General features: G+C 31.5%; 1 long non-coding RNA gene across 1 annotated transcript; it reads left to right on the plus strand.

Moving 5' to 3' along the window:
- The first annotated feature begins 14999 nt into the window (after positions 1 to 14999).
- LOC148277199 (uncharacterized) lies at positions 15000 to 19194 on the plus strand. The gene is made up of 4 exons (XR_015823559.1): positions 15000 to 15050; positions 15658 to 15838; positions 17586 to 17832; positions 18784 to 19194. It is a non-coding gene; the product is annotated as an uncharacterized LOC148277199 (long non-coding RNA).
- The last annotated feature ends 8046 nt before the right edge of the window (positions 19195 to 27240 follow it).

Raw genomic sequence — 27240 nt, forward strand, 5'->3', positions numbered from 1 at the left:
TAAATTAGAATTTTCGCACCGATTAATAACGGTACATGAAATTTGAATTCACCATGCTACTCCAGAAACAGAAAATCAGTCCAAAGCCCCAAAAAGGTGAAAACTGTTTCTTCGGCTGGGAAAGTGATGGTGACTGTTTTCTGAGATAGTCATGGAGTTGTCTTCATCGACTACCTAAAAAAAAAAACCGTTACGGAAGCATACTAAGCATTATTAATTAATAAGTTGAAGACAGAAATTACGGAAAAACGCCCACTTTTAAAAAATAAAATAATTTGTTTCACCAAGACAATGCACTTTCTCACACCTCAGCGGTTGCCATGGCAAAAATACACGAATTGCGGTTTGAACTGCTTGACCACCCACACTTTTTATTCACAAAATTTAGCCCCGAGCGACTTTTTTTTGTCCCCTAAGCTAAAAGTTGCGCTCGGAGGATAGAGACTCTCGTCTAATGAAGAGGCCATCACCTTCGTAAACTAATATTTTACAGAAAAAGGCGTTAACTACTATTCGGATGGATTGAAGAGATGAAAGCATCGCCGGGAGAAGTGTACAGATGTAAAAGGAGACTATGTATAAAAATAAAAAACTTGAACTTTGAATAAATATGCCTTGTTTCATTGTTAGGGCGGAAACATTTCAGACAACCCTTGTACATAATAAGTATTAAAAATAAAAATTTTCAAACATAAAAAGACCAATTAAGTTTTATTTTAATATGTGAAATATACAAAAGATTAAATGTGACAGTAAATATATTTTTTTTAAATTAAGCGAAAAAAGAATCATTTTTAAATTAACATTAATTGCGTTTTCCATGGAGGTTATTATTGGTAATAAATGAAAATACCGAATGCACACTCCGAGCCATCTATGCACAAACACATGAAGGCACATATAAAACATACACATTACATGCGACACATATACATAGCATAAACCACTCAAGGTGTACATTTAGCAACTATCCCAAAAAGAGTTATGGAAAACTTCCGTTTTGCTTGCCGTCAATGCACCAATGGGCTGAACTGATAGAGAATAAGCGAAAGAAGAGAACCTCTGACTTCACACAAGGAGTTATTTCAAAAATCATCATCATTGTCATTCCCCTTTTCGTGCCTAATGGCGCATACAGCACTGCATTAGCACACCAATCGCAGCGTATCTTTTTCATTTTTTTGTTACATCAAAATAAGATTTTCCATCTTACGATTCAGGTACCAGACCAGGGATTATGAAATATCATCATCCAGGGATCGTATCACAGCCAGAAAAAATGAGTCTTAATTTATTATTTAAAAAATCAAGGGGCGTGTTAAATATATCAATTGATGAAAAAAGCATTAAGTATAGTTAGAGCAAGAACGATATTGGTATTTATGTATGAAAGTGTGTATATTTGTATGAAAATTGAAAAAATCTTCCTCGGTAACCGGTAATTGAACATGTTGAGAAAAAAATTGTAATCATTTTCTATATTGCATACACAAAACTTAATTTTACTTTAATAAAATTGAAGATAAATTTAAACTTCCCATTGTAATACGTACCCTGGTAGTGTCGCGGACTCACGAATTAGAGTTCCCAGGTTCAAATCTCGGTCTTGTTTATTTAGCATTTACTTAATGAGGAAGTTCAACCCTGAGAGAAATTGGAAATAAAATTGGTAAAAAATATAGCATAAAATTATTGTTCGGCCAAGTTTTTTGAATAACCATGAATTAAAAAAAAAAATTTTTTTACAAAAATGAAATACTATGAACAACGTCACTAGTTTATATTAATTAATCAATGATAAGAAAATTGTGAAAGATTTCCGGTTAGTGGTGAATCAACGGACCGATCGGCAGAACTGATTTAGAAGAAGCAGAAGAGAACTTGAGACGTCACACGCGGAGTAATTTCTGAAATAAAAATGAGCCCAATAAAATTAAATACCCCAACTAGAAACCTCAGACAAAACTTACTCTTTCATACCGATAACCACAGAACTAACTTTGGTTTTCATTCTCCTACGCCCAGAATTCTTAGTCCTGCCAATAAACATACCAGTCTTGATTTCTTTGATAACAAGTTGTCTTCTTGCAAACGATCACTGAATCAAATTCAATTATAAACACCTGTCGCCCGCTTCCACTCCCACAAAGTCTACTATAAACCATTATATCTATAAATTTGTCCATAAAAATGCCCATTGAGCGTATATATAAATAAATACATACAAAACTTTAAAAAATCATTGCTCTGATTATACGATACTTTAATAAAAAAGGCTCGGTTTAGTAGTCTTATGATAGATAATAGTCTTGTGATGTACGATGACCACTAAACTTCTTCACTGGGATTACTGGAAAATGCCTTCAAGTCAAAATTTATGATAAAATCTAAGGATTATAATTACATTAAAGTAGGTAAAAAACACCGTCAAGACTTAATTGACCTTTCTTTAAATATATTATGCTGTTATCATTTGAAAAAAACCCTAATAGGGAATTATGATAAATAATTCATTAAATTAAAGAAAATCCGAGAATCGTCAAATCCATAATCACGGATCTAAATTATTTTTAAACATCATTTTAATTCTAGGAAACACGAATGTATGAACAATAATTAGGCCAGGTTTACAGTTCAGTGATTAAAAAAAAATTGTGTATTATTCTTATTTTACTTTTTTTTTCATTTATTTATTGAAATCTACAATCATATATACAATCATCGTCATCATCATTATCAATCCGTTTCCGCACCTAATGGTGCATAGAACACTGGATTGGTACACCAATCGCAGCATATCCCGATCAATTTTGTTGCATGAAGGTAAGGTGATCAGTCTTACAATTCGGATACCAGTCCAGGGACTATGAAATATTTTAGTGTGAAAACACCCTTTTAAATAAATATTATATATAAAACCATGCCGGGAATCGAACCCGAGACCTCTTTCATGGTAGGCAAATATACAATAATACGGTTAAAATATATAATAGATACCTAATACTAATACTAGGCTAAAAATGATTTCAAATCTATAATTAAGGTGTAATGTGTCATAAATAAAATTAAACCATACAAGAATAGAATTTGGAAAACCATAAATAAAATGTTTGTACATATTTACCATTGTAAATTTAAAATCAAATAAAAAAATTATATTGTATTTACTTATCACCACTCAATGCCTGCATGCTTTTGCTGATTTCACTTATGAATTTATTATTACTCATATTGAATATATCACTCGCATTGGCTCCAATAATATTATTATACAAGTTGCAAATTCTATAAATGCACGAATTTTTTGCTGCATTAGTGTTTACATCGGTGCAGTAAAATAATTTAATGTGACGGGTACGTTTAAAAGGCACATGGAAACTAATTAAACTAGATAAATTGGGGCAGTCAGTAATGCTATTTAAAAGCTTAAATAGAAACATTGATACTGCAGTCTGGTAAAACGCACGCAAAATGAGGAAATCATACAATTTTGCTATTTTAAAACGAATGTTTTTTTTAATCGCGCAATAATAAAAAAAATAAAAAAACATAATTGAGATAAGAACAAAGGTATTTTAAGGTATTTATATTAAAAACTATACTTAAAAGTTTTATGTAACTAAAATATTATTACTTTTAGACTGGCAGATTACGCCATTTCAAATTAAGACTAAACTTAGGTATCTGGGATCTCAATAAAGACTAAGTATTGAACTAACTTTTTTTGGAAGGATTTAAAGATAATAAATTGAACATAAAAGTGGCGGCAGCAAAACTTTAAGTTTTTGTTTTTAAAAACAAATACAAGCATTTTAAATCACATACATTTTTGTGAACTTTTGTTTTTTTTTACGTAAAATTATGCCTTCGGATTACCGAAGTATTAACTTAAAAAAAAATATTCATCGAAATATTTTAGTTGAAACCTTTTCATATAGAATTGTATTCTCTTTTTTTTAAAAAAAAGACAATTCTGGTAGTAATATGTAATTTATAACAATATGTTATTTACGTTATTATGACCTTCATACCTGCCCTTACCGGTACCAACGGCATTCAGACTTTATCTACACGGGAGAACTTTTAATACCATAACTGATCGCAAACCCTTAACGTGTTTATTTTATTATGCCAAAGATTCAGGTTCGAAATAAGTTCGTTGGATACATAAATTAGAAGAATATGATTATAAAATTAATTACGAGTCATGAAAAACTTATCTAAACGCAAATTTTTCATTAAGAATATCATTTTATGTACTAACTTTTGAAAACTTTCTCGAAAATTTTGAAACTACAAATGTTGACAATGTTCGTGACAGTTTGAAATATTTAAAATAGTCTTTTAATAGTCATTATTTTTTTTTCCAATAATCATTACTATTTTCATAGTATATTCCTTTTGCACTAGTTATTGGTATTGTATAATTTTTTGCCCGGATGTAAGTGATTTTCGCGACCATCAGAATGATTCTGTAAATTTAAATAATTATTATTTTGAAAAATAAGATATCTTAAAAAATTCTAATTAAATTTTAATGTTTTAAGAACTAGTGAGTTTATCAGATCATTTAAATGTAGGTGATTGTCCCTTTCTGAGTCTTAAATGAGATTTTAGTAAGACGAGATTTTCTACTTTGTACTCAGTTTCTTGAGTATGATTATCATATCTTTCTTCAGACTTTTTTATGTTTTCTCTAGCTATTTCATTTGTTTAAGAAAATTGATATTTTAGTTGATTTTGATTGTTGTTGTAGATTTAAAATATCGTATAGCTTTCCGGATATTACAGGTTTTATACCAAAAACTAATTTATATGGTGTGAATTTGGTCGTTGAATGTATATCGACAATTTCAGGGAACGTTAAATCAGTTGAATTTATTGAGATGTGTAGAAGAAATTAGAATAAGTGTATTCTAAATCGGATATTGTAACTTAATTCATCATTTATCATTACACCTATACAAGGATACAAATTAATTGCTAATATTCGGTATATTCACACGAACGAGAATTTTCTGTACCATCTACTCTAGATAATATTTATATTACTTTAAATTCAGCTATTCTTACATAATATTGTACGAAAATAATATTATATATTGAATAGAATCGAGTTGTGGTCCCTTGGCTAGTGTTGCGGACTCACGAATTAGAGGTCTGAGGTTCGAATCTCACTCTACCCCAACTTGATTTCTATTTTCTAGTACTGAGTTATGTACAACTCGTTGGAAATGGGCACAAGAATTGAAATATTTAGGTAAATTATAAAAACATAACAAAAATAATATATTTTGTTAAAAAAAAAAGTAAAAATATCTGACGTACAAACGTCAGAAATTATTCATAGTAAAATTGAATCATTTCAAATTCCGCATAAAGCACATCGACCTGAAACATTTTCAGTCATAAAAAAATAATTAACATATTACAACAGAGATGAAGAACATTTAAGAGAAGGTAATATAGAAGTCCAGGCATATACAGGGCTTATGACCTGTCAATAGCTGGTTTAAGTGGCCCCTTTACACACTGTGTAACATTCACCATTCTGCCTATATTTGAACAAGAGTTTTTTTAGATAATATTTTTACCCACAGTAGGATAATTACTACATTCCAACTAGGGATCAATAGGTGCAATAAATTGAACGCAGCAACCTACAAGCAAGTGTTCAATACACATATACATAGTACATGTGGTGCAACCAGAAGTTTAGGCATTTACAGGACTTATGATATTTTATGAAAGAAATGTGGTTAAACACGGGCAGAATGACGAATGTGACACAGCTAGTATAATGGCCACTTAAACCAGCCAACGACATACCATAAGCCCTATAAATGTCTACGCTTGCATATCCCTTCTCAAAAATGTTTTTCCCATGTTGCAACAAATTTAGGAATATCCGCTGATCAAAATAACCTCACGATTTAAAATTCGCCACATTTCACCATATAATAATGTAGAACAAAAAAGCTTACTATTAAGACTGCTTAAGCTAAATATAATCACTGATAAAATTAATTCTTGAATTTGTTGAAACCGTTATCAATAAAAAACACATTAATTTGTTCTTTCTCTAAATTCATTAATTATAATAATTCTAGTCTAATGGCGAAAAGATGTTCATCATCATCTTTATTCCATATCCACTCCACGAAGTATTCACGAAGATCTTCTGTGCATCCTCTCAAGCCAGGTTCGCGTCCCGTAGTTCTGACACGAACTACTGATGCCTAGTAAAGTAGGCAAGCGTGGTTAAGCCCCTCGGAAGGCATCCGCAGAACACGGTCAAGCCAACCGTATCGCCTCTGCTTGATGACAGTTGTTATCGGAATTTGAGTGTCCGTTCTCTTATTACTTCATTCCTCACAAAGTCAAACCACCGGACACCCAAAATTCTTCTGAGACATCGATTCTCGAAATTCAGAATTTTGCTGTTTTTGGCCCTAGTGGGGTGCCACGATTCGCATCCGTAGAGAAGAATAGGTGTTATGCAGGCAGAATTTGGTTTTCACTGAGTAAATATCCAATCTTCAGACAGCTTTTATACTGTTGAATGTGGCGTCTGCTATTCCTAACCGCACTTCCAGTTCTTTTTGAAAGTTGCCATTTTCCGTAACAAATACTCCCAGGTATTTGAAATTCCCGACCCTTTCGATGACTTAGTTTGACAGAATAAGATGTTATTGCTTATATTTTGTGGATGCGTAATCCATTATTTGGGAAGATCACTTTTGATCACTGTTTTCCACTCTTTGACACTGTTATCAATCTTAAATCTTCATATAAATATTCAGAGAGCATTAATTTAAATGCCAGTTTACCATAGCAGTCGTTTGTTTTTTATCGTTTTTTTCATATTCGGGCTTTGAGCAAAAGATTAATTATTTATCCGTAATTTGTTGGGCTGTTCATGTTGCTCCGAAGCTCAGACGATGGATGTACAAAACGCCTCCAGTGCTGGCGTCCTCGGACTACTACCAGGAACCCCGGACGACCGCAGCTCCGCTGGAGAAAGGATGTTGTGAAGCATTCGGGAACAGCGTGGATGCAAATAGCCCAAGACCGTTTGGCATGGAGGATGTTACTTCCAAAATTAATTTTACGTAATGAAAATAGAGTAGGGTAGATTTTATTAAGAAACCTAATAAATAAATTCATTTAACATATTGTAGTAGGTTACATTGTTTCGCTAAAAAATGTTTTTATGAGTTGTATTACAGACTAAGGGAGTCTCATAAATTTTGTGAAATCTGACCGGGATCCTGAACACGTGTTGTCGGCGACAAGGTCGGAGCTGAAATGAACTAGAGGCGGGATGCAACCAGAGATATAGTCGGCTCTTTTTGGCACATGCAATTTACTTAAACGATAGATACATAAGACGACTTCTCATTGACCAAGAATGCACCAATTACAGACAACGCTTTACAAAAGGATGCAATCGTTGCGTTGGAGCTGGGTATTTGTGTTCTTGCAGTTAGTAAATTTGAAATAATTGCGTAAATAATACGGAAATACTTTGGCCCGGTAAATGATGAGATGACATTGTCTTTCTTGAATAGGAATAATGTATTGTAATTTTATTTTAACATAATATTTGTATGTTTAAGTTAGAGATACTGGGGTAGTTGCATTGACTTGTAGGATTTATTTGAACTTTTTATTAAATAAATCATAATACAAAATTGTAGGATATGTAAGTCTATGATAATATAATAAATAATTAGCCTAGGTATTGTGTAATTATATCTTAAATTAGGAATATGAGTATGGAATAAAAATAAATCATAAAAAAGTGAGTGTCCTAGAAAATTGGCGCGCCCAGATGTAGTAAAATAGGGAATGGGCCCAGGGATCAAGGGTTAGTATTTAAGCTTAGGTTTCTGAGAGAGAGAGACAGTTTCGAACAAGCAGCCGCAAGAAAGAGACGAACGGAGATCGCCCAAAGAAGAAATTCGAGACACCATCTGGAGATTCTACAGTGATTCACCGCTTTATTATTAACAAACTGTTCTTTGTTATAATAAAGTGCTTGAGTTAAAAAAGTTCACCAGTTGTTTGACTTGAGAAAGAAAGGCGACCCTCTCACCTGAAAGTTCTGTCTGTGCTGGTTTTACCACTGTTGGTTTGAGCACAAACAGAGGAGGATGGAGGAGGATGGAAAAGGATGGAGAAGGACGGAGGAAGAATGTGGCCACTTAAACCAGCTAATGACAGGTCGTAAGCCTTGTAAATGCCTAGACTTCCGAATTCACTTCTCAAAAACGTTCTCCATCTCTATTATCATTTGTTAATATATTTTATGTAAATTTTTACCTTAATTCTCGTATATGTAATGGGTTAATACGTCTTTGACATTATTATATAACAGAATTGATGCTATTTGTAAAACATGAATCGCCAAAAAATTAAGCCCCTACTAAATTAATATCTATAAACTTTATCTGTGGATAGTGAGTTAATCATTTTTGTATCCATAAACTTTGCGGTAGCGTTCATAGATTCAATAATCTAAATAATATAATAATCGAATCCAAGTAAAATGTTCGTGTTTTCCGTCATTTGTGGATTAACAATATTCCCATGTTATGGTAAGAACTCTGAATAAAATTGTACTGAAAAATTATCGTATTTGCCTTGTAGAGTATGTAGAGTTTGTTGATTTTAAAAACATTTCCATTCTTGTTATTATGTATTTTTTTTAACACTTTATCTCATACTCATTCAATTTGCATTAGGTACATGCATGTTACTTTTTTTTTAAATTTAGTAATAAAATAGTACAAGCAGAATACATGAATGTCCTAATATTTACTTACACCTAATTATCATTAAAATATATACAAATTATTAACATATCTAAACAATATATTATGTACATTGTTGATAGATTTGATGTTTATTTTCTAGAACTCCATACTCAACTTATAATATAAAAAATCAAACACTTATTTGAGTCTACTGAACATTTTATTTTATTTTTACAAATATAAGAACAAAAATTTCGAGACCATTGTTTTGCCATGTTAGGGCATTTCCAAACGAATGTGAAGATTAGATGGATTGACTATCCATATATAGTTATATAATTCAAGGTAATTAAGTAAAAAATATTAAAAAAACTATGAATAATAGCAAGTACATTAATCATAATAGAAGGGAAAAACCAATAGTTAAGGGCAAGGCTAAGTGTTTAATAGGTAATGGGGAATTTTGGTATATGTATTTGAATTTCGGAAAGATGTATAACAAAGTAAGTATTATTGACAAACATGTATGTATTTTGAGATAATTAATGAAGTTTTATATCTTAAGATAATTGTTGTGAAAAAACATCAATAATATTGTAAAAGGTTGGCGTTCTTTTTAATTAACAGTACTTTTTTTTAAAAGAAATTTTAAACAAAATATATAAATGAAATTGTAAAATGATTAATTACGCATCATGCAAGCGTATACATAAATGGACAAAGTAAAGAATAACAATCTATTTAAATATTTTTGAAAATGGTGAATATATTAGGTTGGTTTGTTCATTTATCATTTTAATATTAAGGTTATTTAGATATTTATTAATTTCCAATTGTTCAAGTATATTAAATTTACGCCCTTTGCTTTCAACATGTAATTGAATTGGTTTATTTGAGATATGAATTTTATGATTATTTTTAACTAAGTGATTGGCAAATTGAGAATCTTTTTTTTTATTTTTGAAGGATCTTATGTGTTCTAAATATCTAGTCAATATACTCGAACCATTTGAAACTAATAAATATCTTAGCAACCCTAAGTAGTGCTTCTTTTTTTTCCTTCTTTTGTAAATAATATAATAATAATATTAAAGTTTGAAATATAAATAAATTAATGGTTTGTTATTGTTTATAGCTGCAGTTTTTCCCCAAGTTCCTAGCAATGGGAAATTAATAGGGTCAACTCTCGTGGATATTAAAGAAGCACCATGGATGGCATCCATCCATTCAGTTAGGGGCAGTAGTATTGAATTTGCTTGTGCAGGTAGTATTATTACAGGAAGGGTCGTAGCGACATCAGCATTTTGTATTGTATGGTATGAAATCTTTGTAAAAATATATAATTAATTATTTTTAAAGTGGGCATAAATAAATATGATTCAGATTTTTTAAAATTTTATATTAACACACCAAAATCATAAATTTTTTATGTTTGTAAAGATTGATCAATCTTAAAACGTTTATTGATTATAGGCAGCAATTTCCAAATTTCCAAGTACGTGTTGGATCAGCTCATCATATGGCGGGAGGAAAAGTGTACGATGTTGAAGAATTTGTTATGCACGAAAACGCATCAGTTTCTGATTACCTAGTCGGTCTATTGTTGTTGAAAGATAATATAACTTTTGGATCAGATGTTTCTCCAATCGCTTTGCCACCAAAAAACCAGAAAATACCAGATGGGTCCAAATGTATAATCACTGGATGGGGTTATTTCACCGTAAGTATATGTAAAATTGGTTTGTTGGTGGTTTTCCACTGTAATATTTGTATGACCCTGGACTGGCACCTGAAGCGAAAGACTGATCACCTTACGTTCATGTAACATATGATCAAGTTACATTTAATTTCGTGTACAAATGCAGTGCCCTATGCATAACCGGGTGTGGGTGAGGGGAATGATGATGTTGAAGTATGTATTAGAATAGGATCACTAGTTATTCACATGAGAGATTTAAGTACCAAAAGGTAATAACACCATATCGACGCGATAATGGATAGGAAAAAGTTACTAACCGACATTTAGCAACTTTACAGAAGAGTCAATTAAGTTTTTTTTAAATGAATAAAAAATGGGATCAATCATAAGATATCAAAGTCAGAATAGAGATGGCGCGAGACTGCTTTTTAAGGATGCGTGATCTTGTTTGCAGTAGAGACTTCAATTTAGACCTCCGAATGCGAATTGTAAGATTTTACGTCTTCTCTTTATTTTTCTACGGCGTCAAAACGCGCACACTCAAAGCCACTTCTAAAAAGATCAAAACATTTGAAACGTGGTGCTACAGGACGATATTAAAAATCTCCTGGATAACAGAGTCCGAAACGATGATGTTCTTCGACCGATGAACAAGGATAAAGAGGTACTGAAGATTATAAAGAAAAGATAACTTGAGTACTTTGGCCATGTGATGAGAGGCGAAAAACATAACATTTTACAAGTCAGACATTTTACAAAAAGACGCATCTCTTGGCTAACGAACTTGCGTGACTGGTTCCGTTGCAGCAATCCGTCCTTGTTCAGGACAGTTGCCAACATAGTGAGAATTGCTGCAATGATTTCCAACACCCATCGGGGAGTGAAAATGTAAGAAGAAGAAGATTAAAAACTTTATTTAAATTATTTTAAAATCACTAAAAACTCATAGGTATTTATGATAATTTTTGAAAATATTTTTTAAAACTTAAATTAGCTTCTTCTGAATAGTTGCAACAAACCGCTTAGTAACTTTTTCATTTTCACAGCCGATATGAGCAACAATCTGCAAAAAAATCATTACGTGTTTGTTAAAGTCCACAGCTATTGAGCTCAAGTCATTCGATAATATTTTTGTTAACAAATTCAGTAAAATACAACTGAGGTAAAATGTATGAAGTATTCATTACATTAAATCTGTGCGCGGTGTTCTGTTTGTAATATAATATTATTCCTAGACACTTTAAGCTCCTGACGTCTCAGCGACCTGTGAAGATCTTTTGTGATGGGTCCCCGTGAATAGTTCTCGCCCTCCATGCCCAAGTCTATAAAGAGCCTGGCTACTGTGTGGAAGGCGAGAGTTTAAATTTTGCCAAATCTCCCCCTGGAAGCCCAGATTTATAAAGAGCCTGGCTACTGTCTGGAAGGCGAGAGTTTACATTTTGCTAAATCTCCCCCTCCAAGCTCAGATCTGTAAAATATTGGGCTATTAGGTAGGAGGCGAGCTCTTCAACATGCTCAGGTTTAACCAGTGGTCCTCCGATTATGAGGCTTCTTTTATGATGTAAAGCATCACATGCACATATAATGTGTTTAGGTTTTTCCTCATCTGCACGGCAGAACCTACATCTAGAAATTTTGAAAAATTTCATTCAAGCAAGGTGTTTGTTCAATCTGCAGTGCCCTGTAAAAGCTTTAGTGATAACCCTCACTTGATTTCGGCTAAGCTTTATTAGGGTCGAAGGCAAACCTTTGCAAGTATCCTTTTATCAGTTCCTTCGCATGGATTTATTGGACTTATTTGTGCCAAGCTATGTATTTATAGGCGACCACAGGTCTTACCATGTAAATTAAATTAAAATTAAAAAGTAAATTCCAAGTTAATCTTTGATTGAGATTATTTCCAGATATTTGACATCATTGGAAAAGTTTATAGTCTCATCAAAAAGAGAAGGAGGCTTAAAAGCAGCTAACATGACACATATTATTTTTGTTTGATAATCTATAAACTTTTATCTTGAGATTTAGTTTTTAAAAATAATGTGTTATTTTTTCCTGCTTTATTTTATAGGAAATTCATGAAACAACGCCTTTGAGAAGACTAACCACAGAAATTAGGACTAACCATGTGGAGTGCCAGTTGGAATCATCCGTCAATTTATTCTGCGCTGGTGGAATAGGTGAAAATACTCCATGCGCACACGATGGTGGTGATCCCCTTATCGTTGAAAATGTTCTTGTTGGAATCACTATATACCCAACTGGGTGCTTCCCAGAGTACAACCTCACTTCAATGTTCATGTCCGTCTCCAGCCAAATTGAGTGGATTGAATCTGTAATCCTTACCAAACCGTAAAATTTTTGATGCAATCAAATTATAACTGGTGATATTGCACCGAAATGAAGAAGAGTTTCGAAATCCTATAGGTGCCATGTTTGAAATACAATTGTTCAGTACGTAATTAAATTGTGTTTATTTTTTGTTAAGTAATTGAAATTTTCTTAAACTGTGGTGTCATTCATTCTTTAAATAATTGTGAAATATAAAATTAACAATTATGATTTAATTTAAATGCATTAATCTGAATTTCTTTTTTGTATCTAATAGAAGAAAATAAAATCGCGTTATGTTAGTTGACTTATTTTTTCATCACATTTCTTTCCTAATTTAAATTTAACTCTTCCAAGAACAACTGCTATCACGCCATTCCCACATAAGAGTAGGCAAAGAGGATGTACCGCCTTGCATACATCTTGCCATACATGCCCTTCTGTTCTGTCTACTCTGGATTTTAATTTTAATTTTGTTTATTCAGAAAAACAACAGCAATACAAAAAAATATACACAACATAAAAAAAACATAAAATAAAGCCAAATCAGTTTTCCACATAAATACAATACATATGGGTGTGAGGGTAGGTTTATGGACTGGGTGAGTGTGTGTTTGATATAAGTGAATAGAAACAACTTAAATTTATAATGTAAAAATAGTTTTTTTTGAGAAGAAACATCTTTTTTTTAATTTGATAGTTTTTTTTTTTTTTTGGTTTTAAAAGTGAGTTAACTGCAGTTAAATATGTCTATGTTATTGAAAAATAAATTATAATTACGCGTCAAGCAAATTAGAGGAGAGTTCTGTGCATAGTTGGTGCGAACTATAGGTACATGAAAAAGAGATAGATTCGTGTGACGGGTGCGGTAGCCAGGTACATTAAGGGCCAACTCAGAAACTAGAACAGGACTATCAAGACGTCCATTAAGAATATCATGTAAAATCCCCATATCTAATACCAAACGACGATCCTCAAGACTAAGTATATTATGTTTATGACAAGAAGTTTTATAGTTAAGGTCCGTAAATCTGGATCTCCAATTGAGCAAATTTCACCTTGTCGTTTGCCACAATCAGGTCCCCGAGAGTGCAGCCTTCTCTCATGAGCGGCCATGTCAATAGGTGGCTCTCGTTATGGGTCTTACAATCTATCATCACCAGAGAGGTACTCGTACCCCCAGCTTTGGATTTTTTTTTACATCGTGTAACACCCACCCGTAGTTTATTGAGGGCTATCCACATGGAGTATGGTAGGTGTTCACCTCCTTGGATACCCTCATTTGTGAGAAGTCAACAGGGGAGGTGGCATTGATTTTACTGTTTTTAGATCTCGGACGCGAGACGGCTGACCGGTAGCAAAAGAATTGGCCGACTATTGTCGTTTCCAGGAGAAGCCAGATTGCTTGGTTCAGTCATTTCGATTTTTTTGGGTTTTTTAGTCGCTTTGTTAATAACCTTTGCAACTACGTGCAGGATTATGGAATTTTTCTTTTGATAACTTGAGGGGTGTCAGAGTTGAGAAATTAAAAAAATAATGATAATAATAATAATCTAACTTGATGTTATTATTAAATTTATAAAAAAAACACTGTAATTGACAGAGACTATTGTAACTGAATTTGATACAAGTAAGCACAGCTTTTGCTACTATTCGTGTTTGCAATATAGTCACGAGGAAGAAATACAATATCAGACAAAGGCCTTCCATATAATTTGGCAATCGCACAGTGAAAGGGCAGTAAAAGTTGTAGAGATAAATTCAATTAAAATCTCAATCAATAAAATTAAAAAAAATTATCAGTTTAAAAGAGTAACACGTTCATTGACAAAAAAAACTGTTTTTTGTATCAGCAAAACCGATAAAAAGAGCCTTGATCTTCAAAATGGTTTTTTCGGGTATGAAGAGGGAGTGTCACTCTTTGGATCAGAAGCATAAGACTGATCATCTTGCCTCCAGGTATCAAATGATCAAGATAGGCTGCAATCGGAGTACTAATGCAGTTCCCTGTGAACCAATGAGAGCGAAAAGTGAAATGTTGATGATGTAAAATTTATTTATCAAATTAATATAATCAGGTTACTTAACAAAAAATTTCAAAGAATTGGCTAAACGTTTTATCAAAGCACCTACTGATAATAAATTAAGTACTTATCGAACAAAAATTATCTTTGTTTTTTAGATAGAACTCAAAATAAATTAGCTCTCAGGCACCATGTTTGTGTTTACAATATTACTCGCATTTTGCTTACAACTTTTATATGGTAAGAAAACTATTATTTTTAAATTTATGGTAGCATTTAGGTTCATTGTAACTCCATTAATTATTTTTCAAAGTTTAAATTTAATTATTAGTTTTTACGGTCAAGTTTTCGAGTATTTGAAGGATTCAATAATCATAAATATAAATTCAATTTAATAGATTATTATGAAAATAAAACTTTGTTATTCAATTCTGTGTAACACTAATAACAAATTTTTCATCCATCATTTCATAATAATTCATAATGAAGTGTTACGAAGTGAATGCTGATTCAATTAAACATATCAATTTAATAGGGTTATTTCAACAGGCCAGTGTGCCTATTTAAAGAAACACGCAATGGTCAGAAAAAAAGGCATTTTGTTTTGTGGTATCACTGCGAATTGAACCCCATGCTTGAATCAAGCGTCTTCGCCATTGTTGCTTGATTTAAAAAAAAGAAGATATTTTTCAAAAATATGGGTATTTAAACGCAAGCAAAAGTGAAGTGTGGAAAGTGACTTGAACCAACCAATGACGTGGCATCAACCATGTAATGCTTAAACTTCCCTATTTCCTTTTTTCTTTTCTTCTATCAATCGATTCAATAAATGTTTTTTGATTTTAAGCAAGTGCCTTGCCTTCATATTCTGGAGAGAAGATATATGGAGGTATATCTATAGATATAAAAGAAGCTCCTTGGACAGTGTCAGTGCATACTATCAATAATAATAATTTAACAAATATAGTATGTGGCGGAAGCATTATTACTCAGAACGTGGTAGCTACATCAGCTTTTTGCCTTTTAACGTAAGTCAATCATTAATAATAACTACACATTTTGAATATAAGAGTGTGACTGTGGGGGTCATAGTCCACTGGTCGATGACACACGCACGTGCAATGATTTCACCTGAAATATAGAGCAACGATCGATGGAGAAAGTCATAATTTAATATTGATCATATTCTGCGAGACTAGCAATATTGCGCATAAAGCGTCCGTCTACATAAAAACTGCATCCCGTAGTTCATTTACGCTGCGGAAACAAGAAAAACAAAGGAACGCGGCCTATAAGGAGACCACGGGGCGTGGTAGCACGCAGTAAGCTCAAAGAGTCAGTGCAGTCAGTTTAACGTATCATCGCAATATATTTATTCGCCACGTAATAAATACACATTAAACATCAACCACGTGTCATCTGTCAATCTCCAACTGCGGTAAGAGCTCCAATCCTCAACCTCCAAAATCCTTTAAGTAATTTTTTTTAATTGCCCAGTTTACCCATGTATGGCTATTTTTTTATTTGTTTGTTTTCCATGCGTATATTTAAGTACGTAGAATTTTTATTACAAAAATACACTTTAAATAATACATCTTAAAAAGCTATACCGTTATTTGTAAAAAATGCCCACAAAGCCGTTCCTTTTAAATAATTTATAAGCTTATAGTATAAAGATATAGTATGACATAACCATGAAAAGAAAAACAAGATTAACATACGCTGCTATTAAAAAAATAGGATTAATATGCAGTATATATATATTTTTTTAAGGTGTCTATCTGTTCCTTCCATGCTAATCCAAGACCTCAAACCTATTTTAAACTATAGAAGAGATTTAATGTTTTGCAATTCCTTAGGTAGGAGATTGACGAATCTTGGACCAACATGAAAAGATTCCCTTTGTACGAACTTATTTCTGCATCCTGGAACTGACAGTGCAATTTCAGATCTATTGCTTATCATATTTCAGGAACTGAAATAAATATAACTTTCTAAAACTAAAGAGTCTACTCTCTACTACTTTAGTTCATTACTAGAAAATAGTCTATGTTTTTTGTACATGATCTTAATTATACTTTTCTATCCACTTTCTATTGAGCGACTATGCACGTTCAAGGCTCCTCCCCATCCTATTATCCCATATGTGATTGAAGATTACTATGATGTCATATGAGTCTACACAGATACAAGACTTGATATATGCATCTTTTAAAAATAACAAATTTGTATTTTGCGACAACAGGCCTAAATTACACGACTATTCTAATAAATGATTGAAAATAGATTTAAAAAAAAATATTTACATGCTAAATTTTTCTTTTAAATACATGTTTTTTGATAAATATAACACGATATAAAGTTATGCATGGTTGGATTTTTTGTAAAACAAGCCCTGTAAATGCCCAGACTTTCATATTCCCTTCTAAAAAATGTTTTTTTTCTCTGTTTAAATTAACTTTTATTGTTTTCTTTTATTAGAGCATACTTTTTGGGTTTTTTAAAAGGCATTTTGTTGTTTTACTATGCTCGTACTTATCCATGATATTTTTTTATGTACCCCTTGGCTTATATGTGTAATAAAGTAAAATAAATAAGTATTTTGGAAAGTCAAAATCTTTATAGACATATACTCGTACTGTTTTTTTATTTCCTAGACCCCAGGCAGTTAAATCAATATGACTTTTTTTTTGAAAAACGTATTCTCTTCACTAAAAAAATTTAGAGGATACAAGGACACTAAAAAACAGAAGTCAGCAAAGTTCTTATTTTCAGAGGCTATGATGACTTGGGAGTGAGAATAGGTTCAAGTTATTGGGCCGATGGTCAACTTTTTAAAGTTATTAATAATGCAACAAGGCGAGGATCCAAGTGGCCAGATAACAGTATCGCTCTTCTTCTTCTTGAAAAGAACATAGTTCTAGGACCCACAGCATATCCTGTTGCATTGCCAACGAAAGATCAAGAAATACCCTTTGGATCAAGATGTGAAATAACTGGATTTGGATTTATCACTCCATCAGTAAGATTTAATTCGATATTTTTGATTAGAAAGTATTTTTTTAAATAAATTATAACAATACTCTGCCAATAATTATCATTTTGTTTCAGTGCTGCAAAACAGCGTTTATTTTATATTTTAAATACATATTAAAATTTGTTATCCACTAAGTCTAAAATCTTTTCAGTGGGACACATGTTTTTTTATGACAGGTTTATTTTACATTATTTTATTTATATAATACAAATTTCTTTATTAACTGGCACCATTAAGTATTTAAAATAAATTTCTTTAATTCTTTTTTTTTTAATTTGAGACCATTGAACAACCTTGGAATAACGCAATTTAATGTTCGTTCTCCGAAGTAATTTGTAATTCGGGGAACGACCAGGGATCCTTAGTTTTTTATCTAGTTTTATAAGTGTGGGAAATTCTTGTTTTATATTCCGGATCAACAAAGTGATTTATAATGAATTTAGAATCACAAAGTTGTTTTACCGGCAGGACATTACAGAATTTAAAATATACATCTTCACCCATATGTTTTGCCTCACGGATTATGCTATTCGGTACTGTCTCCTTTGGAAGTCTCACCCGAATATCATAAATTTTACCCAGATGAGACTGGAAGGTGAGACCCCAGATACGCACTCCGTAAAATATAATCGATTCAATGAGCGAGGTATATATTATGTATTTTAACGTTTTGAAAGGTAGTATGCTTTTGATTACATAAATGCCTTTAAGCCAGTACCTTAATCTGTCGCAGATTCCATCAATATGAACACCGCAACTAAATTTAGAATAAATCACTAATCCTAAATTTATTGTTGTAGTTTATACCATCTCCAGGGAGGTCTTTTCTCCGTTTCTTTTTACAAATAACTCTTGAAACCCTACTATTCGGTAAAACATCTTTATTTTTAGCTCTTGTGAACTTTGTATTGTTTAAGATTATTTTTTATTTTACAGGAAATCCCGAAGAGTTTAGTGAAATTAAATACAGAAATATGGACAGATCAAGAAATGTGCAGAATATATTCAACTGATTTTGCAAATAACACGTTTTGCGCTGGTGGGATTGGTGAATTAAGTCCTTGCCGAATCGATGGCGGTGCTCCACTTGTAGTCGATGAAGTTTTGATAGGAATAACTATATATCCATTTGGATGCAACCAAAACAGAACATCCACATTCGTGTCTGTGGCTCATCAAGTTGAGTGGATACTTTCTGTTTTAAATTCGAACTTTACAGGATACTAAACTCAGCAGTATTTATAGAACTTCATATATATGTACGTGGTACATATCAAAAAGGAAAAATGAATCATGCTTTCTTATAAATACAATTAGATACATATTTCGGTAATATTTGTCAAATTATTCCAATATTAAAGTAAATTTTAAACATGTGTTTCAATACATTTTCTTCCATAAAAAAATTAAAGGGCCAAAATTTTATCCCTTGGGAAGCCCGGAAAAAACTTTGTCATAAATATTACTTATGTTTCTTCACCCAAAGGCCATATTTTTCGTTAAATGCTCAAAAAATATTGCAACCTTTTGATGCTCACACTTAATACTACGTGATATTATTTTGGCACAAATTCCTGAATGTAGTTTATTGAATTTATTGGCAGTTCTATAATAAATTTGTCATCACTGTCTTTCTCTAAGACCATTGAGAATTCATATATTATTTTCTATAAATTTACCATTCATAAACCTCAAAATGCACTTGAAGGGTTAAAGTTGTAATATGTTGGATGAACAAATGCAATTGTTGAAATCTAATTTATTGCAAAAATAATTGTGTTTACTAAAAAAACCAAATTGAAAAAAAAAACCCAAAGAATTCATGACATTTTAACTCAAAACTTGTTTATAATAAACAATAAAAATGAATAATATATTAAAACACGATGTTCCACGAGCATTTACTTTAGGGTACCTTAAAATAGAACTGACCATTTTTGGAAGAATTTCATGGTATTTTTAATCGCATGTTGGACCCTGGCATAAAGATGTCTGCCAATTACTACGATATTCTCTATTCAGTGATAAAAATGCACATAAGAAGAAAGAATGGTGGGCATATGGGTAAAATTGAATTTTTTGTGTATCCTCTGAATTCATTCTTTGACATAAGATTTTGTCTGTTTTAGTTTTAACTATGTTTTATAACATTTGTTATTTTTAATTAAATTCATTTTTATTTTTCTTTTTCAATTTTAAATCTCATTTGTTTTAATTTTTATTATTTTAGCACCGTCTAATAAAAGAAAACCACAGTAAGAATCCTAGTTAGTGGGGAAAAAACCTGTGTCAATTGCAAAAACAGTGAAATAAATAGATTTTGGTGGTTGTATAATATAAACATCAGAAATTGAGCTATCAAAAATCAGTTATCAAAGAATGCTTTCTGAGTTTATTATTTTTACATAAATTTTGTTGCAAAACATGCCTTAGTAAATTAAAGTTAGTATTAATAAGAATAATAATATAATACGTAAACAAAAATCACCTCGTGGTATAATAGTCGATTCGTTTGTCACCTTGCAAGAGATCAAGGATACTATTTTTGTCATAATCAACGTAAAGTTTTATTTGGAAAGATTTTTTTGAACTATAATATTTCATGACTGACACATGACGCGTAAGACTGGCCATCTCACCATTTGTTCTTCCTGAATTCAGGGCAAATTAGTAAATTCATCCTGATTTGTTGATGATGCCTGTGGAGAGAATGATTGGTCTGTTGAGCAGCCTACCGAAAGACGTCGATCTTTTCCATGCTGGGATTGCCAGTTTCAGACTTTTCCGATCTTACTACGTATCATAATTTGTATTAGTGACTTATTCGTCTCGGTTTACTATTGTTTATATAGACTTTATGTTTGATCTTAAAAATCTACGGTGTTTTTTTTAAATTACCTCATCATGTAATCTGTACATTGTAATAAACAGTCGTGCTATATTGTACATTTAAATAAAATAAAATAAAAAATCTCACCTCTATGTAAAAAAATTAACAAGATATGCTGCAGTTGCGATACATCTATCTAAAAAAAAACGTGTTTTATAATTACCTAATTCACTCGTGCTTGCTAGCCTAGTGCCTCTTCTTATTGGAAATAAAATATAAATACAATGCTTTCAAAAGTATTTATAAGCAAAAAATGTCAAAGGTATGATGATAAATAGAAATACTATTATCTTTTTGAAAACGGACAGCGGATGCAGCAATCTATTGTGACAACTTTATTATTATTAATATATATTTTTTAATTACTTTTAAAGAATTTTAACATTTTTTTAAATACGGATTTCAGGCCGAAGCGTTTTAACAATTTTTTAACCAATTTTACATAGATCGAAAATGTGGTTAAAGGTTTCCTCATTTAGGTTTGAATAATTTTTGATATTCATTGTTCATTAAGTCAACTCATATTCACTACCATTGTCACATACATACAATACTCACTTACCCATACACATATAACACACCCTCTCACATAATAATATCCATAATCGTATACTCATCCTCACTAACATGTACAATAATAACACCGATACACTAACACAAGTACACAAGCACTTAGCATAATTATGATTGTGTTATAATTTAAAATATCCTCCTAATGTAATTGAGACACATTTTTAAAATACATTTCTACCGAAATATTGAAACGGTTGTTTAATTATATAATTTGTTTTGTTTTTATGAGAAAATTAAATAATATGAAATAAAAAAAACTTACTGACTTAGAGGGAGAACGATTCAATGCTCAATTATGTCTCCTGAAAACCTTCCAAGCTTGCCTTCTTTTTTTACAAGTCGTCTAATTCTCGATGTCATCTTTATGGATATGGATATAAAATGTTGAAGGGTGGTTGGCAACATCCAGAGAAGCTTTTGGATACCATAATGTTCCATATTCTAACTATATATATATTTATTTGTTTCATTACGGTTATTTACAATAAGCACGCTACTCGGCTTTAATAATTATGTCCCGACTTGCTAAAACTATAAAAAAATTAAATCAGCTTTTAATGAGCAGCAAATATTAAAGTTATTGACAGGGGTTGATGGGTAAAAAAAATCATATGAATAAATATTTACCTAAATAATAACATGCTGATCTCATAAAAATAACTCATCTTCATTCCTTTTCTGGACTTAATAGTGCGTAGGGACACTGCATTGCTAAATCTTGACCATTTTTATAACGTAAAGGTAAGATTGTCCGTCTTACGCTTCAAGTGTCTGTCAAGTAAAATATACTAGCGTTAAACACCTGTTTAAATAAACCTATTACGTCGACATATTGGGAATGGGATTCGAGACATCTTGCATTGTAAGCAAACTCGCTATCTATTTGACCGCGAAGCGAACAATACATGAGTAGTAAATGAGTTGAAGCGTAAAGAATTGTTTATCTATGGGCATTAAGTTATTTATTTTATTCAGAGAACATACAGTTAAATATATTTAATATTAAAAACAAATATTTTTTAATTAATATAAAACAACCAAATTAGTTCTCATAAATGAAGTAAAAGATCTAAACATTAAATTTGACAAAATATAGTTCTTTGTGTGAAATATAACCAAAACCCTGGACAAGCATTTTCCACTCAATGATTAACCCTCGGGTAAAAACCCAAAAAAAAAAAATGGAGTAGGAATAAGTCGGCCTCGTAGTGTAGTGATAGCGCATTCGCCTACCAGTCTTGAGGTCCCAGGTTCCATTACTAGTAAGGTAGACGTGAAATACTTGTTTTGACAATGCAATATTTCATTGTCTCTGGAACGGTGTCTGAATCGTAAGACTAATCGCCTTACCTTCCGATATATTTAAAAAATCTAAATACTCTGTGATTGGAGTGCCAATGCAGTGCCCTATGCACCACTGGATGCATACAGAAAAATGAAAAAAGATGTTATCATAATTATGATTGTTGTTTATTTTTTACGGATGTTTTCGATAAACCGTTTTTCGCTAAAAATATATCAAATGATAAAAGATAACGTCTTGTATCAGTATAAATGTGAACATTTATCGACTATTTATGAAAAAAATAATACCATTATTTCGCACCATGCATTCGTGTTGTAAAATATAGATTGTGTTTTTTTTGCACTTGTTATATGGCAAGTTTGATTTTTATTGTTTTTCTCGCAAATTTTATTTGATTGAATTCTCGGCATGGTTGGTATGAAATAAACGTTTATTTTTAAAAAGGTATTTTTCACTAAAATGCCAATAAAAAATTAAGATGATCGCAATAGTATTGAGGTCATGCCATTTCTGGAGAAAATTAAAGAGACTAGACTCCGATGTATACAGGACACGTTAACAGACGAAATGACGATCAAATGGTCAGACTTTCGCTGGGTATCTCCACACAAGCGAGGGCTCGAGGTTTTTCGCAAGCCACCTGGTGGACCAATATTGAGGGGAGAAGCAGATGACAAAGACAGAAAGAATGACGAAGACTGAGAAGTGAGAAAACAGAAAGACTTGGAGACTGCGGACTAGACGAACCGATCCTAGGTGAACTGGGAAGAGGCAAGAAAGAAAAAAAAAACTATTTAATCTAATATATTTCATAGTCCCCGGACATCCTCGATCGCACAAGACAGAACAATGAAAGCGACACCCTAAACCCGTACAAATTTTGCTAAGAGACATCTCTAATTCGTCACACCGAGAGTGTTTAATATTTTGGAAGAGCGTATCAAGCTCTCAAGGATAAAAACTTATTTCAAGAAAGGAGTTAAAGACTGGATTTTCCTAAGTGATTTTTCAAATGTTTGAGTTTACTGTTTACCATATTGATGTACCATATACTTGTTTCTGATCTAATATTTGTAGTAATATACTCATGTGTCTGTGTAAACTAATTGCTCGTCCCATCTCAACACAGGTCTTCTAGTCCTATTGAGTTGGGACTTATGTCTCAAATAATGTACAATAAATTTATGTATGTAAATAAATAAATACAATAATTTGCACCCGCCGAGCAAGTGGCTTTTGTTCTACAGTCCTGTCCATGCGCGTTTACACGAAGACAATGCGGCTGCGGTGGTGGTAATAATCCATCATCTTGCGGAGATAGCCTGCCCGTCTTTCTCAAGGACAATGTCTTAGTTCATTAAATTACGGTAATGCTGGGACAAGATAATATTGTCCTGTCCTCGTGTGAACGTTACTTAAAGGTACAGTGATGTGGCGTTCTATTCTCTCTAGCTACCCTTGAGAGAAAACAGCATAATTTTTTGGTTGATATTTATTATTTCCCTAATATTCATGTTACATTTGCTAGTCAGTAGATCCTCGCTGTCAAATATGGCATAATTTTATACAGATATACTATTTTTGAGCACATAATTTGTAATCACGATGAATCGAATTATTGTTTCAGTTTTAACCTAAAAATGCTTTACGAAAAAACTCCCTCGAGTCTGTGTGGTAACCTGAGGTTACTTTAGGTTAACCTTAGATAACCCGAGGTTAGGAAATGATCGCCTGATAGTCACTGTCTTTTTTCATCTTATTAAAATTATATGTGTGTCTTACTTAGTGATCTAATTAGATTACATCTTTTTGTTGCTCAAATGAATGTGTTATATACTTGTCTCAGAGTACTCGATATTTTGTCATTTTTAGAGATCCTGATGAACAAAATATTTCATTTAAAATTATTTAATATACCTAAATACGTGATTTTTTTTCTTGGATGTTATAGATTAATTAAAAATTACACAAAATTTCGTGGTAATATTTAAAGTAATTACCGAGTTATTCATTAATTAACTGAGATTTTAAATACCGGTTACAACACAGAAACGGTGGGTAAAAATTATCAAACAGAATTTGGGTATGAGAGATTTCAAAAAGCATGTTTTAGCAAGTGTCTTGTTGTCCAATCCTGGAGACAGAATATTTGGAGGAACATGTATAGAAATAGAAGATGCTCCATGGACAGCTTCAATTGAAGGATTAGTCATTAATGGATCAGAATTATTATGTAGCGGAAGCATAATTATTCAAACGGTTGTAGTAACGTCTGCCCATTGTCTTCAAGTGTAAGTTGACATCAATAAATCAGTTTTATTGTAAAATATATTTCATTTATTGTTCTAGATATTTTTGATATATCTAAATTTATGTCAAAGAATACAAAATTCAAACCAGGAGTTTTCAAATATTTAAGTAAATTTATTATAGACTTTCTTGTTTACGGACTACGTCAATATTTTTTTTTGAATAATAATACATCTAAATTTGTTGCAATAGAGAGAAAAACATTTTTGAGAACGGAGTATGGAAGTTTATGCATTTACATGGCTTATGACCGGTCATTTCTTGGTTCAAGTTGCCAGTTAACACACTGTGTAACATTCACCATTCTCCCTGTGTGTAAGTCCTCATTTCTTCAACTCTTTCATCTGTTGACTTTTGTGAAGTAAAAGAGCTGAAACCTTAACACGTTGGTGAGATTCATCCGGCTGAACCAATTCACCCACTAGGCAACGCCTGAAAACAATTTTCCAATTTTTGTACTTCTTAACCAGTTAATTAAATCACCAATGTTTTGAGTATGTCTAAATATTTGCAGACATGCTGGATTTCGTCCCTAGGGAGTTATTTAGATCTAAATTTGTTGCAACAGAGAGGAAAAATATTTTTGAGAAGAAAATATGGAAGTCTAGGCATTTACAGGGCTTATTATATTGCAACAAATTTACATCCTAGGAGAGAATCCAGCCTGTCTGCAAATATTTGAACATACTCAAAACGTTTTTGTATATTCAAAATAATACAACTTATTAAACACTTTCAATTCTTTATAATAAAAATATAGTAATAAATAATAAATGTAATCAAATATAATAAATATTTATGTTCGTTTAGGTACTCTACTCTTATTAACAATTCTTGCAATATGTATAATTAATCTTGCAATTTTAAAATATTTACATATACTTATGAACTGTATTTCTATAATACTTAATTGATCCTTATTTGCAAACGTACACCTCACCCTCACTTTCACACACAAATACACTTACCCACTCTCATTCTATACTTGTTGTACGTTTACTATATTTATTTATTTATTTATTTATTTTATTTATTTATTCATTCAAAATTACAAAATTAAATATTTACGAACTTATTAAGGCTTTTTAGGCTATGCCCGTGTCAAGCCACAATAAATAACAATAAAAATACATAGTAAAATTAATTAGATCAAATTATAATGACATAGAATCACAATCTAGAAAAAAAGGTAAATGTAATAAATAATCGAATTCCAAAGAATACAATGCAAAATAGATATTCAGAAATAATTTTTAAAATATAAATTATACAAATTAAGAATCACACATAATCAAATATACAAAATAGTGGTATCATTAAAATCAACAAAAGAATAGTAAAATATAGTAGTATTGAAAAAAATAACACAAAATAAGAGCATGATTTAAATCAACAGAAAAAAAATACATATATATATATATAAAAGCATAATTGAAATGATAATTGAGTTATGTTTTCTAGAAATTCACTCAATTATAGTAAGAAATATAAGGAATAGGAGCAATAAATCATATGCCAAATAACAGTACGTACTAAATTAAATTATACAAAAATACATAATAAGAAAAACATAAAAATTATCAATAAATATAAAAAGCAAATAAAAGTAAAAGAGTATGGAAGGAAAGCAGATTTGTAAATTTTTGCTAATTTCGTACTTTAAAAAAATTGACAACCTCGTCCCTATATATTTGTGGATATCTGTTATTGGTTTCATTGTACTTTTTTTATTTGATGAATTACCGTTGATATTCTAAATAAATGAGATAGTATAAAAATAATATATCATTCTAGAAATATGGCAACATAAAACATTGAACTCAGTTTTTTTTAATCTACAGTTTCAAAACACTTCTTTATCAAACTTGTATGCAAGTCGTGTTAAAATGTGAAAGCTCTAAGTAAAACCCTTGCGGTGTACCATTAAAAACGCGTTTAAAAAAAAATGTGTAAACGGTTTCATAGGACATCAAGCGCTGAATGTAAGAGTTGGTTCAACAGATTGGTTTAATGGAGGCCAACTATAAAGAGTAATCAAAAATGCAGCTAGAAGAGACATCCAGTGGCCAGATAACAGTAGAGCTATACTCCTACTGAGTTTCAATATAGTTTTTGAACCTTATCCTGTTGCGTTACCATTTAGAGGTCAAAACATACCATATGGATCAAGTTGCGGGGTAACTGGCTGAGGAAATACCTCTCAAACTGTAAGATATTATTTTAATATATCCTTGAATTACCCATTTTTTGCAACATTATTATTATTTTTTAAAATAAGAAAATAGTCAAACTTAATTTTAGATAATTTTTTGGT

This window comes from Micrasema longulum, unplaced genomic scaffold, assembly GCF_059751315.1.
Source record: "Micrasema longulum isolate JH-2025_06_02 unplaced genomic scaffold, ASM5975131v1 h1tg001071l, whole genome shotgun sequence".
NCBI classification, from domain to species: Eukaryota; Metazoa; Arthropoda; class Insecta; order Trichoptera; family Brachycentridae; genus Micrasema; species Micrasema longulum.